Genomic DNA, 19,180 nt, shown 5'->3' on the forward strand with positions numbered 1-19,180 from the left:
TCCTCCGCTCTCTCAACCTCTCTCCTCTCTCGCCCTCCCCACCCTCCCTCCCCTCTCTCGTCCTCTCCCTTCCATTCTCCCCTCTCTCGCCCTCCCCCCTCTCCCATCCCCTCTCTCGCCCTCTCCCTCCCTCTTTCTCTCCCTCCCCTCCCACTGTCCCCTCTCTCCCTCCCCTCTCTCATCCTCTCCCTCCCACTCTCTCCTCTCTCGCATTCCCCCACTCTCCCATCCCCTCTCTCGCCCTCTCCCTTCCTCTCTCTCTCCCTCCCCACCCTCCCTCCCCTCTCTCATCCTCTCCCTCCCACTCTCCCCTCTCTCGCACTCCCCCTCTCTCCCATCCCCTCTGTCACCCTCTCCCTCCCTCTCTCTCTCCCTCCCCACCTCCCTCCCCTCTCTCGCCCTACAGTTTCTCACCCTATCTCTCCCTTGCCCCTCTCTCTCTCCCTCCGCTCCTTCACTCTTGCACCACCTTATCACTCTTGACCCCTTCAATCAGTGTCTCTCTCTGTCCCCACCTCCCTCTTTTTGTCTCTGACTGAATCGCTCTCCCTCCCACCCTTTCTCTCAGTCACAATCTGTTTTCCTGCTCCTTCCGTCTTCCTCTGACCCAGTGACTGGGGGTTGGGGGTGTGATTGGTCGTGAGGCTGCCTGTGGTGGGGGGTGGCAGATGTGGGAGGTAGGAGGAGGGGAAAATGGGGTATAGATGGAACTGCTGGAGGGAGACAGAGACGGCAGGACAGAGAGTGAGGGTGAGGGAAAAGGGAAGAGAGGAGGCAGGTGGAGACACCGGGGTTGGGGGTTGTGTGTGAGAGGGGGAACGAGGGAATGTGAAGAGGAGGGGTGGTGAGAAAGAGGGAGATAATTGTGTAGAAAGTGCGGGGAAGATGAAATGGGGAGACCAGGCTGCAGTGGTGGGACAGGGGGAGTTAAACCCAGCTCCTGAGCTCAGGGCGCGGTGCCCTCCCCTTCCCTGAGGCCCAGGACTTGGGGCTGAGTCTGTCTCTCTCTAGCTCAGCTTCTCCAACATAAAGACACACAACAACATCGGTCACTCTGCTGCTCGGCACACTTTAATCAACATTTTTATTGGTTACAAATGGAAGTGATGGATACAGTCAGTGGGATGGTGCCTTTTCTCAGTGGCCCCTGAGTTGTGAGAAACATTGAAATGTTTCCCTGTAACCCCCCTGGGGGATAAGGATGGACAAACCAGCGCTACCCTCAGTCTGTTACCATAGCGACAGGCTGCTCCATCGCTGAAACACTGAACTGAAATGAGAAAATCCCGGATGGATTGCTTAATGAGGGAATTTGATGGATGGGTGGATTTGTGTGAAGGGATATTTCAGCACATTCTTCAGCTGCTGCCTGAACTTCGTCTGGGTCACGGCATAAATCACGGTGTTTGTGCAGCAACTGAGGAGCTGCAGCATGAAGCCCAATTCCTGCACAAAGTAAGGGATATTCACAGAGTCATACCCAATATCCCACATCCGGGTCCATATAGAATACAGCATGAACGTTGACCATAACAGGATGAAATTGGCCGAGATCACAAACAGTAAAATGATGGATTTTTTTCGGTTTCTCATTTCAGTGTCAGACTGAGTGTCCCCATTGGTGTGAGCGCGGAGTCTCCTGCGGGCTCTGCTGGTCACTAAAATGTGTCTGCCGGTGAGAACATTGAGCAGCAGAATCAGGAGAAATGGGACACACGGGGTTAGAATGTGGTGGAGGAACTCGATTGTGACCCAGACACTGGAGTATTCAACACCGCCTCTTACATCACAAAACCAGGGGTGGTTCTCCAGCCGATACCGAGCCTCGAGCATAAAATACCAGAAAATGTTCTTTAAACAGCTCAGCACAGTCACTGCTCCCAGAACCACAGCCGCCGTTTTCTCGCTGCAATATTTACTCTTCAGCTTCTGGCAACAAATGGCCACAAACCGATCAAAGGTGAAAGTGACGGTGAACCAGACAGAGCAGTCAGTGGCTGCATAAACCAGGACGGCGTGGATATTACACACGGGGACGGAGTCCCTCAGGAAATAAAACTGTTCCTTATAAACAATGGGAATGTGTCTCAGGATCAGGTCGAGGATAATGACCAGGAGATCCGCCGCTGCCATGGCCCCCAGATAACGTCTGACACATGGAGACAATCCACAATCTTTATAAAGCAGGACGTAGATGGTCACTACGTTAACTGTGAGGAAGGAAAACAAACCCATTATCCATCAGCCTGGAGGCAAAGGGACCCGTTTGATCGGGGACCCAGTGAGACTTTCAAATGTGTCCCTGTATTCAGGGATTTATTAAAATAATTGGAGCTGGAATAACAAATGGGAAGGTTGGAATTACTGACAAAAATGTGACATAAACCACAAGAAACCCTCCCTCCCCAAACACACAGAGACACATCCATAAGGACAGATGGTTTCTAGAACATTCCCACACACTCGATCGCTCGAGAGCAGACACAGGTCACTCCTTCCCAGTTCCTAATGCGGAAGGTGGAAACGTTGCTGTCCTGAAGGATTCTCTCCCAGTTTCCTGAAGACAAACGGAGTTTGGGAATTTCTGTATTTTGCTCTAAATTGTGGTCGATCCTGTGTCGTGATGAAATGTAAACGCAGGGAAAACGTATTCACCCCTTTAACTGCCCGAGGGGCCTTCAGAACAGTGTCTCCTTCTCCCTGGAACGGGATCTCTTCCCTTGGGATCTTATCATTTGTTCAATTCACTGACGTCCGGCCGTTCACAAACAATGTCAGGGACAGAACGTTCCGGGGAATGTCTGTTATAGAATGTCAGGGACTGAACGTTCCGGGGAATGTCAGTTATAGAATGTCAGGGACAGAACGTTCCAGGGAATGTCAGTTATAGAATGTCGGGGACAGAACGTTCCAGGGAATGTCAGTTATAGAATGTCGGGGACAGAACGTTCCAGGGAATGTCAGTTATAGAATGTCGGGGACAGAACGTTCCAGGGAATGTCAGTTATAGAATGTCGGGGACAGAATGCTCCGGGGAATGGCAGTTATAGAATGTCAGGGACTGAACATTCCGGGGAATGGCAGTTATAGAATGTCCGGGACAGAACGTTCCAGGGAATGTCAGTTATAGAATGTCGGGGACAGAACGTTCCAGGGAATGTCAGTTATAGAATGTCGGGGACAGAACGTTCCGGGGAATGTCAGTTATAGAATGTCGGGGACAGAACGTTCCAGGGAATGTCAGTTATAGAATGTCAGGGACAGAACGTTCCGGGGAATGTCAGTTATAGAATGTCAGGGACAGAACGTTCCAGGGAATGTCAGTTATAGAATGTCAGGGACAGAACGTTCCGGGGAATGTCAGTTATAGAATGTCGGGGACAGAACGTTCCAGGGAATGTCAGTTATAGAATGTCAGGGACAGAACGTTCCGGGGAATGTCAGTTATAGAATGTCAGGGACAGAACGTTCCAGGGAATGTCAGTTATAGAATGTCAGGGACAGAACGTTCCGGGGAATGTCAGTTATAGAATGTCGGGGACAGAACGTTCCAGGGAATGTCAGTTATAGAATGTCAGGGACAGAATGCTCCGGGGAATGGCAGTTATAGAATGTCAGGGACTGAACGTTCCGGGGAATGGCAGTTATAGAATGTCCGGGACAGAACGTTCTCGGGAATGGCAGTTATAGAATGTCGGGGACAGAACGTTCCAGGGAATGTCAGTTATAGAATGTCGGGGACAGAACGTTCCGGTGAATGTCAGTTATAGAATGTCCGGGACAGAACGTTCTGGGGAATGGCAGTTATAGAGTGTCCGGGACGGAATGTTCTGGGGAACACCTTGACCTGTCAATCACCTTACCCCCATCCACCCCACCCTCCTCTCTGACCTATCACCTCTCCCCCTGTAAACCGGGAGCCATTCTCCCCCCCACCCTCCCAGCATGTAGGACTGTGTACCCCACCCCAGTACATTGATCTGTAAACCGGGAGCAGTTACCCTCCCAGCATGTAGGACTGAGTACCCCACCCCAGTGCATTGATCTGTAACCCAGGAACAGTTACCCTCCCAGCATGTAGGACTGTGTACCCCACCCCAGTGCATTGATCTGTAACCCAGGAACAGTTACCCCCCAGCATGTAGGACTGTGTACCCCACCCCACTGCATTGATCTGTAACCTAGGACCAGTTACCCTCCCAGCATGTAGGGCTGTGTACCCCACCCCAGTACATTGATCTGTAACCCAGGAACAGTTACCCCCCCAGCATGTAGGACTGTGTACCCCACCCCAGTGCATTGATCTGTAACCCAGGAGCAGTTACCCTCCCAGCATGTAGGACTGTGTACCCCACCCCAGTGCATTGATCTGTAACCCAGGAGCAGTTAACCTCCCAGCATGTAGAACTGTGTACCCCACCCCAGTACATTGATCTGTAACCCAGGACCAGTTACCGTCCCAGCATGTAAGACTTTGTACACCACCCCAGTACATTGATCTGTAACACTGTGTTAGATCCCTGCCCAGTGTGTGGAAACTTGCAGCCCGGGCTGGAAGTGACAGGATGTACAGCTCCCACCCATTTACAGCTCCATATCCCCATTGTTGCCCTGACAAAGGGGGGTGCTGTGGGTGTTAACATCACTGTCAGAGAGACCAGGCGGGGGAATCAGTTTAAATATCATGACATGGGAGGGGTTTGGGGTATAGACAGAGAGGGGGAGACTGAGAGACAGTGTCATGGAAGGATGTGTTCCCAGGTTGCAGAATGCTGAAATGTAGCCACTTCGATACCATCCTGTAACAAGAGCCTGTCTTCCCAGGAAAGATGGGAAAATGGGATATTTGAGCATTTGTTCTACAGCTTTGTAAATGGGAGTTGTTTCAACAGAATCTATGATTCACTGGGCTGAATCAAACAAAAAACTGTCTCAGTGACATTATCCCTTTTTCTGACAGAACAAATTTCTGCACGATGCTGAGGTAGTTTCCTGGTGCTATCGGATCAAACTCACCTCCTGAACTACCCACCCCACCCCATGGTGTCCCTCTCATTCAATACCAGCCCGATTCTCCCACCCATCATGGCTGGAGGTACTCACCATCTCCCGGGCGACCCTGGGTATTCATTGTTCCCTGACACTGGGGCAATCTATAAAAGGCCAATGAGCACACGGTTGCGCTTTCTCAGTTAGGAGCTGCCCTGCGCAGTTTACCCTGAGCATGGGGGATAAGGGGCAATTACACTGCGGTTTGTCGACAGGGGCACGGACACTTCATCAGAGTATAATGTGATGAAGTTGAAAGTGTGTACTGTACCTTTAAGAGAGGGTGAATGCTGCTCTGAACTGAGAGCTTACAAGCTCCTGTGATATGAGAGGATGGCAGACCCAGAAACAATATATTGCTATAGAGCTGGAGTCGGGTAATAAGCAGTTAAGAGAAAGAGGGCCCCAGAGTTGTGAATAGTTGATGTAAAATGTTCACTTTCAGAGTGAAAAAAATAAATTGATGTTTTTATTTAACCAGTGGAGTTGGCGGATCTGTCCCTCATATTTTAACAGTTTACGAGGTGAATTGAGCATTTCTTTGTGTCATTGAAGTTCCCAGATGAGCTTCACGCCATATCCTCACCATCCCCATGTGTGGATCTGTGCACCTCCACACACATCATCTATTGTATCCGCTACACCCGATGGGGCCTCCTCTATATTGGGGAGACAGGCCGCCTACTTGGGGAACGTTTCAGAGAACACCTCTGGGACACCCGGACCAACCAACCCAACCACCCTGTGGCTCAACACTTCAACTCCCCCTCCCACTCCAACAAGGACCTTGGACTCCTCCATCGCCAGACCATGGCAACACGACGGTTGGAGGAAGAGCGCCTCATCTTCTGCCTGGGAACCCTCCAACCACAAGGGATGAACTCAGATTTCTCCAGTGTCCTCATTTCCCCTCCCTCCACCTTGTCTCAGTCAAATCCCTCGAAGTCAGCACCACCTTCCTAACCTGCAATCTTCTTCCTCACCTCTCTGCCCCCACCTCATTCCGGCCTACCACCCTCACCTTAACCTCCCTCCACCTATAGCATTCCCAATGCCCCTCCCCCAAGTCCCTCCTCCCTACCTTTTATCTTAGCCTGCTGGACACACTTTCCTCATTCCTGAAGAAGGGCTTATGCCCGAAACGTCGATTCTCCTGTTCCTTGGATGCTGCCTGACCTGCTGCGCTTTTCCAGCAACACATTTTCAGCTCTGATCTCCAGCATCTGCTGTCCTCACTTTCTCCTCGGGTAATAAGCAGTTAAGTGAAAGAGGCTCCCAGAATTGTGAATTTTTGATGTAAAGTGTTCACTTTCAGAGTGAAAAAATAAATTGATGTTTTTATTTAAACAGTGGAATTTGGGAGTTCTCTGTTCCTCATATTTTAACAGTTTACGAGTCGAATTGAGCATTTCTTTACGTTTCATTTAACTTACCAGATGAGCTTCACGCCATGTCCTAACAATTCCTGTCAGTGAATGTGCGTGTCTGTGTGTGGGGCAGGTCTGGCAGTCTCTGTGGTGCTTAAAGTGATGAAATGGCTCCCTCTGCTGGCCTCCACACGCCACTGCAAGGCATTGGCAGAGGGTGAAAACCAACAGGGATTCATTCAGAGATGGGGAGGGAGAGGGCAGCTGCTCACCGCACCATCCAAACTGATGTCTTATCCATGGACTGATCTAAACGTCCTTTAAACGTTGTAACTGTCCCTGCTTTCACCACTTTCTCTGCAAGTTCATTCCACACACAAGCCAGATTCTGTCTAAAATAATTAACTCTTATGACTTTTGTAAATCTTTTTCCTCGCCCCTTAAAATATCCCTCAGTTTTGAATCCCCAACTCAAGGGAAAAGACATCAGCCCTTCAGCTTATCTGTACCCCTCATTATTTTGTCAACTTCTGTGAAGTTACCCCTTAACCTCATCCTCTCCAGTGAAAAAAGTCCCAGCATACCCAGCCTCTCCTTATCGCTCACTCCCTGCATTCCCAACAACATCCAGGTTCATCTGTTCTCAACCCTCTCCAGCTTAATAATATCAAGGTCAATAATATCAAAGTGAATAGTCAAGGTATTTTCTAAGGGTAGGGGAGACCAAAACTAGAGGGCAGAGGTTTAAGGTGAGAGGGGAAACATTAAAGCGACCTAAAGGGCAGCTTTTTCACCCAGAGGGTGGTGTGCCTATGGAGTGAGCGGGCAGGATGACCAGACTGGACACAGTATTCCAGAAGAGGTCTCACCAATGTCCTGTACATCCTCAACATGACATCCCCATTCCGATACTCCAAGGGTCTGACCAATGAAGACAAGTGTGTTAAACACCTTCTTAACTGCACTATCTATATGAGATGCAAATTTTAAAGAATTAAACCTGACGGCCTAGGTTTCTGTACTACAGCACTGCCAAAGGCTCTACTTTTAATTGTATAGGTCCTGCTGTTGTTTGATTTACCAAATCCAGTGCCTCGCATTAATCCAAACTAAACTCCATCAGCCACCCCTCTGCCCGTTGTGTGATATTACTGCTACCTCCCCTCCCCCTTCAATTTTAAAACGCCCATTCCTCTCCAGACGGCCTGCACACTCCGGCCTTGATTTTCACAAAGACCCTAAGCTTGGTTTGCCTTGTGTGGTTAGGGGGAGGAGGGACAGATTGCAGACACAGTCAGTGGGGAGGAGAGGCTGGACAGTAATCAGCGGCCTGGTATCATTTCATGGTTTTAGGAAAAGGGGAGTCGCACGTGAGAGGTGGGTAAGAGTGATCGGTGTTTTGGGGTCAGAAATTAAGCTCTTCCTTCGTCTCTGCTGTTCAGTAACAAATATCCATTTGAGACCCTTCATTAGGCAGAGTGTGTCTGCAGGATTTCTTTCCGAAATATTTCAGACTACAGATAATAGCAATTAATCAATGGCATAGCACGTTACTCAATATCCTACAGTTGAGACAAATATCTTGCATTTGTTTAACAATACAAAGGGTTTTGTGTAGTTCAGTAATGGGAACCTGATTATAATAAATCCACACCGAACTGAAAGTGGGCACTAAAATATGACCCAAAATCTGGGTATGGCAGTGTGGTGGGTAGTGTCCCTGTCTCTGAGCCAGAACTCTGGATGTGATTCCAATTCCTGAACATGTGTGTTAGTGTTACTAGCTCTGGACTATAAGGCCTGGATTTAAGTCCTGCCTGTTGCAGAGGTATGTCACATCATGTCAGGACAGTCTGATGAACAAATACACAGGAGAATACTGTGACAGCTTTATGGGTATTGCTGAGTGATGCTAGTCCCTCCCTCTGGGCACAAAGGTCTCGGTGTAAAGCCCACAGAAGTGTCTCAGGATACATCTGAACAAACTGATTAAAATGGATTTAGAATTGTGACTTGATGGATAAGGGAGCGGTGTCAGTATTGAATTTCAGAATTTAGGCCCGGGGTGACTGAAAGTCCAGCCATTCGTGTTGATTGGAGTTACATTTCGCAGCAGTTAAGGTTTATAAAATCCGAACGGTCATGGACAGGGTGAGTAGTCAGGGGTTTATCCCCAGGTTAGGGACGTCCAAAACCAGAGGGCATTGTTTGAAAGTGAGAGGGGAAAGGTTTTGATGAGACCTAAAGGGCACCTTTTCACACAGAGGGTAGTGTGCATATAGAATGAGCTGCCAGAGGAAGTGGTGGAGGCTGGTACAACTACAGCATGTAAAAGGCATCTGGGTACTGACAGACCTGGCGAACTTTTCCAGAAATTTCTGCATTTGTTTAAAAATGCAGTCATTTTAACACAGGTATTCTGAATAAATTAAATATTTTATTTTTTAATGACGCAGGGCCATGTAAACATATTTCAAATCAGTCGAGACCATTTTCTGCGAAGGGTATGGCTCTGTGTATGACAGCAGCAATGATGCACCGACATGGAACAGGGAATGTGATGGAGACATAGTTTGGACAATGTACAAGGAGGCCTCACATGGTCCAGTTGGGGAGAGGATGACATGACTGTGTGATTCAACTCAGAAAGGGAGAAAATGTAATCTGCCCGAGAAGGAATGGCCTATTGCACTCTCTCTCCTTCATTGTTCCTCATCACAGCAATGTGTGCAAGCTAAAAAATAAATTTTACAGTCATCTTTACTTTTATAGAATCACTGCAGTGTTGAAACAGGCCCTTCGGCCTAACAAGTCCATACCAACCTTCTCAACCCTTTTCCCTATATTTACCCCTGACTAATGCACCTAACCTATAATTGCCTGCACACTACAGACACCTTAGCGTGACCAATCGACCGAACCTACACAGTTTGTGGTAGGAAACTGGATCACCCATTAGAAGCTCACACAGACAAGGGGAGAATGTGCAAACTCCACACAGACAGTCACCCAAGGCTGGAATCAAACCCAAGTCCCTAGTGCTGTGAGGCAGCAGTGCTGCCCACCGTGCTGCACTTTGGGTGATCCTGACCAGAATTTACTGGAATCTCCTCAGTGCCTAAAGCAAAGGGAATTCAGCCAAATCCAAACTCTCCCAGGATGAAATCCCATTGCTAGCAGCTGTGTGTTTCCAATATCTTCAGAAGCAGAATAACGTTTTGGACAATCTCAATTTTTACTTTTGTCATGAGTTCCATTAATATCTGGACAAAGTTCTTTCAAATTAAATTGCAGAAATTTTGTTAATCTGTGTGTGTTTGTGTGTGTGTGTGTGTTTGCATGTGTGTGTTTGTGTGTGCGTTTGTTTGTGTGTTTGTGTGTTTGTGTTTAGAAAGGGAAATATTAGACCATAAGACATAGGAGTGGAAGTAAGGCCATTCGGCCCATCGAGTCCACTCAGCCATTTAATCATGGCTGATGGACATTTCAACTCCACTTACCCGCATTCTCCCCGTAGCCCTTAATTCCTTGTGACATCAAGAATTTATCAATCTCTGCCTTGAAGACATTTAGCGTCCCAGCCTCCACTGTTTCTCTGTGGCAATGAATTCCACAGGCCTACCACTCTCTGGCTGAAGAAATGTTTCCGCATTTCTGTTCTGAATTTACCCCTTCTCATTCTAAGGTGTAACGGAAACAATTTCTTAGTGTCCACCCTTTCCAAACCATTGATTATATAATTGCAATACCCAAACAGTTTGCCATTCATCTTTCCATCATAGTTTGAGTAACATTGCTCTGGATCATAAACGTGTTGTTTTAGCAGATTAAAAAAACTAGCCTGACTTGTTGCTGAAACTGACCCTGACCCAGTCTGAGACGGATATTATCGGCCATATCACTAACTTGGTTACATTTAATATTTGTTGTGAGCAGTGGAGGTGTGGGACTAGAAAAGGAAACAGTGACACCCAAAAGCTGGGGAACTATAGACCGGTGAGCCTGATGTCAGTGGTGGGTAAGTTGTTGGAGGGGATTCTGAGGGATAGCATTTACATACATTTGGGAAGGCAAGGGCTGATCGGGGTAGACAACGTGGCTTTCTGCATGGGAAATCATGTCTCATTAATTTGATTGAGTTTTTTCAAGAGGTGTCAAAGAAGATTGATGAAGCCAGTTTGGTAGACATTGTCTATATGGACTTCAGCAAGGTGTTCATTTAAAGAACAAAGTCCAAAGAAAATATACAGCCCAGGAACAGTCCCTTCGCCCTCCAAGCCTGAGCCAATCCAAACGTACTTTCTAAATCTGTCGGTCTATTCCTAACCATCTGTATCCCTGTACTCCCCACCTCCTCATGTATCTGTCCAGATGCATCTTAAATGAATCTACCGTGCCTGTCTCTACCACCTCTGCTGGCAACATGTTCCAAACGCTCACCACTCTCTGTGTGAAGTACTTACTATGTGTATCCCCCTTAAACATTCCAACTCTCACTTTGAAAGCATGACCTCTCGTTATTGAATCCTTCACCCTGGGAAAAAGCTTGTCTCTATCCACCCTGTCTATAACCTTCATGATTTTGTAAACCTCAATCAGGTCCCCCCTCAATCTCCTTTTATCTAGTGAAATTAAACCGAACTTACTCAGCCTCTCTTCATAGCTGGTATTTCATTCTGATTGTTAGACAGATGAGTAAGGTTTGGTCACAACGGATACAGAGGAAGCTAGTCACAATTGGCTTGAAGGAAGAGGGATATTTTTCAGCCTGGAGGCTTGTGAGCAGCAGTGTGCTGTAAGAATCAGTACTGAGTTCACTGCATTTCATCATTTATGTAAAGGATTTAGATGTGAATATTGGGGCCATAGTTAGTAAGTTTACAGATGACATCAGAAAGGTGGTGTAGTAGATTATCTCAGAGTACAACTAGACCACAATTAGATGGGACAAAGGGGCAAGGAGTGACAGATGAAGTTTAATTTAGATAAATACGAAGTTTTGTATTTTGTGAACGCACACCAGGGCAGGAATTATACACTTAATGATAAGGTCCTGGGGCATGTTGTAGAACAAAGGGACATAGTACTGCAGGTATATTGTTCCTTGAATGTGGACTCGCAGGAAGACAGAGTGGTGCAGAACACATTTGGCACATTTGTCTTAATCAGTCAGAGCATTGAGTATAGGAGATGTGGTGGGATGTTGTATCTGTACAGGATGTTGTGAGGCCACTTTAAGAATACTACGTGCAACTCGGTTTTCTGCAGAAATAACTGACCCGGATGTTCCAGGACTGGAGGTTTGAGCTTTAGTGAGAGGTTGATTAGGTTGAGGTGCTTTCTCCTGGAGTGTCAGAGGCTGAAGGGTGACATTATAGAGGTTTATAAAACCATCAGGGGCATGGATATTCTGAACAGCCACGTTCTGCTCTCCAGGATAGCGGAGTCCAGAACAAGAGGGCATTGGTTGGAGGGGAGAGGGCGAATGATTTAGAAGGGACCTGAAGATAAATGCTTCACACAGAGAGTAGTGTGTGTACATAAAGTGCTGTCAGAGGAAGTGCTGAAGGCGGGTACAATCGCGCATTTAAAAAGTATCTGAAAGAGGAGGGATATTGGCCAAATACTAGCAAATGGGACTGGATCAGATTTGATATCTGATCGGAGTGAACAGATTGGACTAACGGGTCTGTTTCTGTTCTGCATGATTCTCTGATTCTATAAGAAGGATGTTGAATAATTCTGAAAGGACCTTTCAAGTCGGAATTCTCTTCTCTGGAAGTTTATCGTGCCTCTATGTTCACATTGATTGAAAGCTGCATTAGTTAAATATTTGACAGGGAAGTGAGTCACGGATAATGGGATATAGACAGGAAAGTGGGGCTGAGACCCCAACCTGATCAGCCACAATTTTAATGCCCGTTGGAGAAGGTTCAAAGTATCTAATGACCCACTCCTGCTCCTCAGTCCCATGTTTCTGTGTTCCATTCAGCCCCTCAAACCTACTAGACAGGGACAGTTGGAGGCAACTTACTCCTATAACCTGGTGCACAGAAACAGAGGAGACAATTCAGCCTCTCAATACTGTCACACATGCTTTGAAGTGATTTGGGAAAAGTAATTGGAAAACCCAGGCTGGGTATGAAAGAGGCCCCTCATCTCTCTTCACAGAGCTTCCCCTCTCTGCAACTTGTGATTCATTTGTTGGTCATGTTGTAGACCCAGATTCACTGTGAATACAGCCCCCATATCTCAACCAGAGTTGGCTCACAAAATCCTCTGGTCTCCCTGACTGCAATATTTAGTAATTGCACATTCATGAAAATAACACCCACTAACTCTCCAATAACAGAATGTGAGAACATCAGAAACAGGGGCAGGTCGTTCACTCCCCAAGCCTGCCTTGCCCTTCACTAAAATCATGACTGATCTGGTCTTGGTCTCAAATCCTCTTTCATACCCAATTCTTCATAGCCCTCACCTCACTGTCAGGTCAATATCCATCTACCTCCTCTTCAAATACTTTCAGTCATCTAGCTTCCCGAACACTCTTGAGAAGAGAAATTCTGAAATTCAATCCCACCTGTTTGAAGAAAACACTTGCTGCTCCTATATCATGGTTTATTGATATGAACAAAAGAGGTTGAGACAAGGGTTCAAGTAAAAGTGACAGACCCTGATATCAAGGCTGTGGTTGACTTCTGTTGACATCAAGGATCTTAACAAAACTGAACTTAATGGGAATCAGAGTAAAGTGTTTGGAGTCAAACATGGCACAAAGGAAGATGTTCATCATCTCAGTCCTGGGTCACCTCTGTGGGAGATCCTCAGGGTAGCGTCCTCTTCACAAACATCTTCAGCTGCTTCATCAATGTCTCCCCACCCCACCATAAGATCAGAAGTGGGGATGGTCACCGAAGATGCCACAATGTTCAGAACATTTTGTTCCCCCCCTCAGCTCCTGAGCTGGTCTGTGTCCGTGTGCAGCAAGACCCAGACTCCATTGAGACTTGTGCTGTTAAATGGTCCATAACATTCATCTACCAGCACTGCCTGACACTGCACATTGCCACAGTAAAATAAGAGTTCATTCAGCACCTCACGCTAGTTTCACAGGAATATGAGGAAGCCATTCAGCCCATTGACACTATTGAAGAAGAACAGGGACAGCCCATTCAGTACCTCCAGCCTATTACTCAGGAAGAGAAGGAGTCGAGTGTGATGGACCACACCAGAGCCCCTCGAAAATATTTGAAGGCGGTCACCTAGACTCTATATTTTTTTTATTTTAAAGGGAATATAAAGTGACTGTTCCAGATGCAATGTGACAGGTCAAACTACTCGGTGTGAAGCTAAACACTATTTATTGAAACGGGAAAGATAAAATGGATGCAAAGAAAGAGGAATTTAGAAAATCATAATTCCATTAGACAAGTTAACAGAATAACAAATCTAGGAAATATTACAAATGAACTGTACCAATATAGGAAAATCCCAAAAACACAGCCCCTGGCAGAAAGGAAAATTCAGACACAGATTGTCACAAACATTTCTCTAATACGGGAATTGAAAACAGCACCAAGAGAAAATTCAGAGAGAGTAGCACCCAGGTGATAGTCACTGAAGATTCCAACTCTGTGCAGACCCCAATAGTTTCTGATACTACTGAGAAACCAAAACCCAGAGATCGTAACCTGTGAGAGCTGGCCACACCCATTTAGGCTGCATTAAAATAAACCCAAGACCTCCCTAGCTGTTTACTCAGTGGTCTTAACTAACCAGTTTGGCAACGATCATTCAATCTCTCTCTGAAAAGAAACCAAGACAAAATAACCTCTCAAAGCCTGCAGCATCATCACACTTGTCAGTACATCGAGCTGTCAAACAGGAACCAGGGGTAACCCAATCAGGCCCTTGGTCCTGTCCAATCGGAAGAGGAAGAAGCCATTCAGACCCTTGAGTCTCTTACACAGGAACAGGAGGAGGCCATTCAGCCCCTAAAGCCACTTGCACAGCAACAGGATGAGGCCATTCAGCTCCTTCAGTCTCTTACACAGGAACAGTACGAAGCCATTCCCCCCTCAACGCACTTGCAAAGCGACAGAATGAGGTAATTGATGCTGATTCCTGATGAATGGCTTATGCCCAAATTCTCCTGCTCCTCGGAGCTGCCTGACCATCTGTGCTTTTGGACCATCTCTACTGTCTACTAAAATCTCCAGCATCGGCAGTCCTCACTGTCCCCAGAATGATGCTCCAATATGATGAACAAGTGGGGCAGAGGCTGCACAGACAGACTGCTCCACGTTGTTCCTCCTGGCTCCGTTGCTGATGATGCACACGTGGGACTTTAACATGGTTTTCTAGTGTTGAGGAGGGAAGCCATATGTCTTGTGTGAAGTCTCAACAAGGCACCTTCCATCTCTGAGAAGCCAGCCTTTCTCTATGCAGGGTGGAAGCTGGTGGGAATGGCTACCTGTTTCAGATCGAAGGTATTATGGCTGATGTTGGGGATTGTGAACAACATGGCGTTCAGTACGGGTTCACACGCCAACAGCACAATAACATGGGGAGAGTTAATTTAGGCATATAAACTATTAGGAAAGTAACGTTAGACTGATGAATCGACTCTCTGTGTTCAAATAATGCTGATCTTTCTCATGTTGATCTTGTCTAGTGCACGTCCTGTTCAGTATAACCTGTGTGCCTTACTCTGTCCAAGTCTATTTCCACCCTATGATCTGTCTGGCTATGCTTACTATGATCTGCCTCCACTGCTCATAAATAAAGTGTTTCCCTGTACTGAGGTACACGTGACAATAAATCACACCAATCAATCCTGGGTAAAGTGTGGAATTTCTCACCCTATCAATGTGTCTTTTGGAAATATACCTGCTACACCTCATGTTTCAGCATCACCATTTCAGATTTTACAGCATGCAGATTAAATTCTCAGGTTCTTCGCTCTACCCTCATGATACTGCCATCTGTATCTGTGGGAAGGAGATCATTCTTTACAAAGGAGATCAAATCTGTAGAGAGTGCCCCAAATGCTTTCTCAGCAAGGCTCTACAACAGCAGGAAGATGGCTTTACTCATGTACTCGAATCATCTTACAATGAAGGACAGCATACCATTGACTGCACCCATTACTTACACAAGGTTTGATTCAGAGCAGTCAGCATAGACTTGTGAGTGGGAGATCATGCTTCCCAAATTTGTTAGAGTTCTTTGATGAAGTGACCAAGAAGGTTTACGAGGACAGAGCTGTAAATTTAGTCTCTATGGATTTCAGTAAGGCCTTTGATAAGGTTCCACATGGCAGGCTGGTTTGGAAGGTTCCATCACGTGGAATGCTGGGGGAACTGTCCAATCGGATACACAGTTGGGTTGATGGTCAGAAGCAGAGGGTTTAGTGGAAGGATGATGGTCAGACTGAAGGCTGTGTCCATTGCTGTTTGTTATCTATGATTTGGTTGAGAATGTACAGGGCATGATTAGTAAGTTTGCAGATGATACTAAAATAAGTGGTAGCGTGATCAGTGAGGAAGTTTATCAGAAATTGCAGCAGGACCTTAATCAGGTGGGGAAGTGGGCCGAGAAATGGCAAATGGAATTTAATATAGATGTGTGAGGTCTTGCATTCTGGAAACTCAAATCAAGGTAGGAGTTTCACGGTGAATGGGAGGGTCTTAAGGGGTGCAGTGGGCAGAGAGACCTTGGTTTTCACGGGCACGGTTCTCTAAGAGTAGAGTCACAGGTTGACAGGGCAGTGAAGAAGGTTTTTGGCACATTGGCCTTCATCAGTCAGGACATTGAGGATAGAAGTTGAGAATTTATGTTGCAGTTACACAGGACTTTGGTAAGGCCGCACTTGGAGTATTGTATTCAGTTTTTATAACCTTGTTATAGGGAGGATGTTATGAAATTAGAAAGAGTGCAGAAGAAATTTACAAAGACGTTGCCAGGACCCAATGGTCTAAGTTATAGGGAGAGGTTGGACAAGCTAGGACCTTTTCTTTAGAGTGTAGGAGACTGAGGGAGTCCTTATAGAGCTGTATAAAATCATGAGGGATATGGATAGAGTTAATGCTCTCAGTCTTTTTCCAAGGTGTAGAGAATCGAGGATTAGAGGGGATCAGTTTAAGGTTAAAGGGGAAGGAATAAAAGGGAACCTGAGTGGCCACTTCTTTACACAGAGGGCTGGTACATGGATGAGCTGCCAGCAGATGTGGTTGGTGGTGGGGCGGGGTTGGGGGTGGGTGGGTGGTGTACATTAACAACATTAACAACATTTCAATGCATTTGGATAAATATGTCGATAGGAAAGGACTGGAAGGATATGGGCCGACTGCAGGGAAATGGGGCTAACGTGGATGGACATTTGCAAGGTGAAGATGAACCCCTCTGTTAATTAAAACCAAACACCCAGAAAAGCTCACCTCACCTCGTAATCTGTTAAAATATGAGTGACACCGATCTCCTATATTCCATTATTTAAGCAAAAATTAACAAGTTTGTTTCTTAACTTTAATAGTGAACACTAAACAACAACTATTGACAAATACAAGCCCCTCTTTTCTTAGCTACTTTACATCTGACTCCAACTCTGTAAATATATGCTGTTCCAACAGCCCACATATAAAACATTACAATCTCGAGAGCACACAGTCTCTGTCTTCCCAACTGTGCTCACTCATTCAGCTGCTGATCTCCCCGGGTCATTTTATTATTGCATGTAGGTTTAGATGAACATGTATCTTTGATAGAGAGTGTTTGGGATGGCCAGTTAGCACTGCTGCTCTACAGCAGTTGCTCTGCTGTTGGATGGCAGTAGCTCTCCCTGTAGTGTTCAAAATGCTGGGTATGTATACTCCCCATGATATAGTAATTCCCATAATTTGGTTGCTTACCAGGTGTCCAAACAATAATATTCAAATTCCATTGGCTTCTGGTTTACTGAGCGTTATTTAAACTCTTTGGTTGCATTTGAATGGCTGTCAAAACAGCAACCAAAACTCAGGTATCCATTTCTCAGCTAATGGTGACATGTGGAACAGTTTGACCTTTAGCTGGCATTTGTGGCTTTAATTTCTATTCGGCAAAACCCGTTCTGTTTTAAAGTACTCTACATGTTTTTGGCTTCACAACATCTCCCCGCTTCAGAAAATAAAGTGAACGAGCAGAATGAAAAGATGACTACATTTCTTCTCCTCTAATTTTAAATCCCAATTTTATGAAATACAAAAGTATTTATCTCAGTTATATCATTCATATTAATTCTGCACACCATTATAACACTGGAATAACACTAAATCTTATCTACACTTTTTCCTTTAAATCCGTGATAACCCATCTGCTATCACATTGTAGGAGCCACAGCATGTACCTTTTGTAAGTTTAAAGTCAGGAAGGTAAAACTTCAATGAAATAGTCTCATATTCTGGTCTTTAAATATTCCAAAAAATGCGAGAGATTTGTCATTGTCCAAAACCATCTCCGACAATTTGTTTGTAATATACACGTTAAAATATTGCCAGGCCAGTGCGAAACATAATCATTCTTGTTCAATAATGGAGATTTTGTATCTTTGTTCTAGTGGATATTGAGTTTTTTCGACAAGTAACCAAATAGCCATTCAGTTCTATCATCATTTTTCTGTATCAATACATCTCCGACCCCGATATCCCGAGCATCAAACACAATTTTCATAGGGTCTCAGAATATTTGGTGTAGCTAAAACGGATGCGGTGATTAATCCTGCTTTAAAATTCTCAAATGCCTCCTGGCATTGTTCTGTCCACTACAATTCTGTGTTCTTCTTTAGTAAATTCATCAGTGGTGCTGAAGTTTGGAACAAACTTCTGATAGAATCCACTCAGTTCCAAAAATCGAAGCATCTCTTTCTTCGAGGATGGTTGTGGAAATCCCTCAAAGCCCTTCGACTTTGTGTTCGATGGGGTCAACCTCCCATGTCCAATGTTATGTCCCAAGAACGTCACCTCTGCCTTCGCGAATTCTGTTTTCTTTAAGTTTATTAGCAAGTTTGCTTCTTTTCAACATGATCTGTCAACTGTAACATGTGAGCTTTTAACCACTTGCTAAATATCACCACATCATACAGATAAACTACACAATTTGTTCATCTGGCCACAGCTCTGTTCCTGAGTCATAAATGTGTCTGGAGCATTATTCATCCATATAAAATACTCGATAAATTTTTTGTCATCTCCAGTATCTTTAGTAGATAGCTGAACTGACTCCACATTTTTTTTAATTTGAAAGGGGCCACTAAACCTGGCTTTGAAGGGATTACCTACCACTGGTGGCAATATTAATACGTCATCCCCACGGGATATCCTCAAAGTTTCAGTGTTTTTATCTGCCACCTGCTTCACTCTATGTTGTGCTCTTCAGATACTATTCAGATATAGTACTTAGCAAACTCCCCTACTCCATCTACTCTCTCCTTCACCTCACACACAGAATCCAAGAGTGAGATTTCCGACTTCGGTCCTGTCAATTTATATTTAGTTAATTTCAACGGACCTCTCACTTCATGTACGAATATTAACTCAAAGGAAGTAAAGTGAGTAGATTTATTTGGGGCATCTCTAATGGCAAACAATATAATGGGACACCTTTATTCCAATCATTCTGGTAATCATAACAGTACGCTGTGAACATGGTCTTCAGCGTCTGATGTTAACTTTCCAAGGCTCCCTGGGATTCAGGATGGGACGAACTTGATTTAAACTGCTGCA

This window comes from Chiloscyllium punctatum, chromosome 33 (assembly GCF_047496795.1).
Source record: "Chiloscyllium punctatum isolate Juve2018m chromosome 33, sChiPun1.3, whole genome shotgun sequence".
Lineage (NCBI taxonomy): Eukaryota > Metazoa > Chordata > Chondrichthyes > Orectolobiformes > Hemiscylliidae > Chiloscyllium > Chiloscyllium punctatum.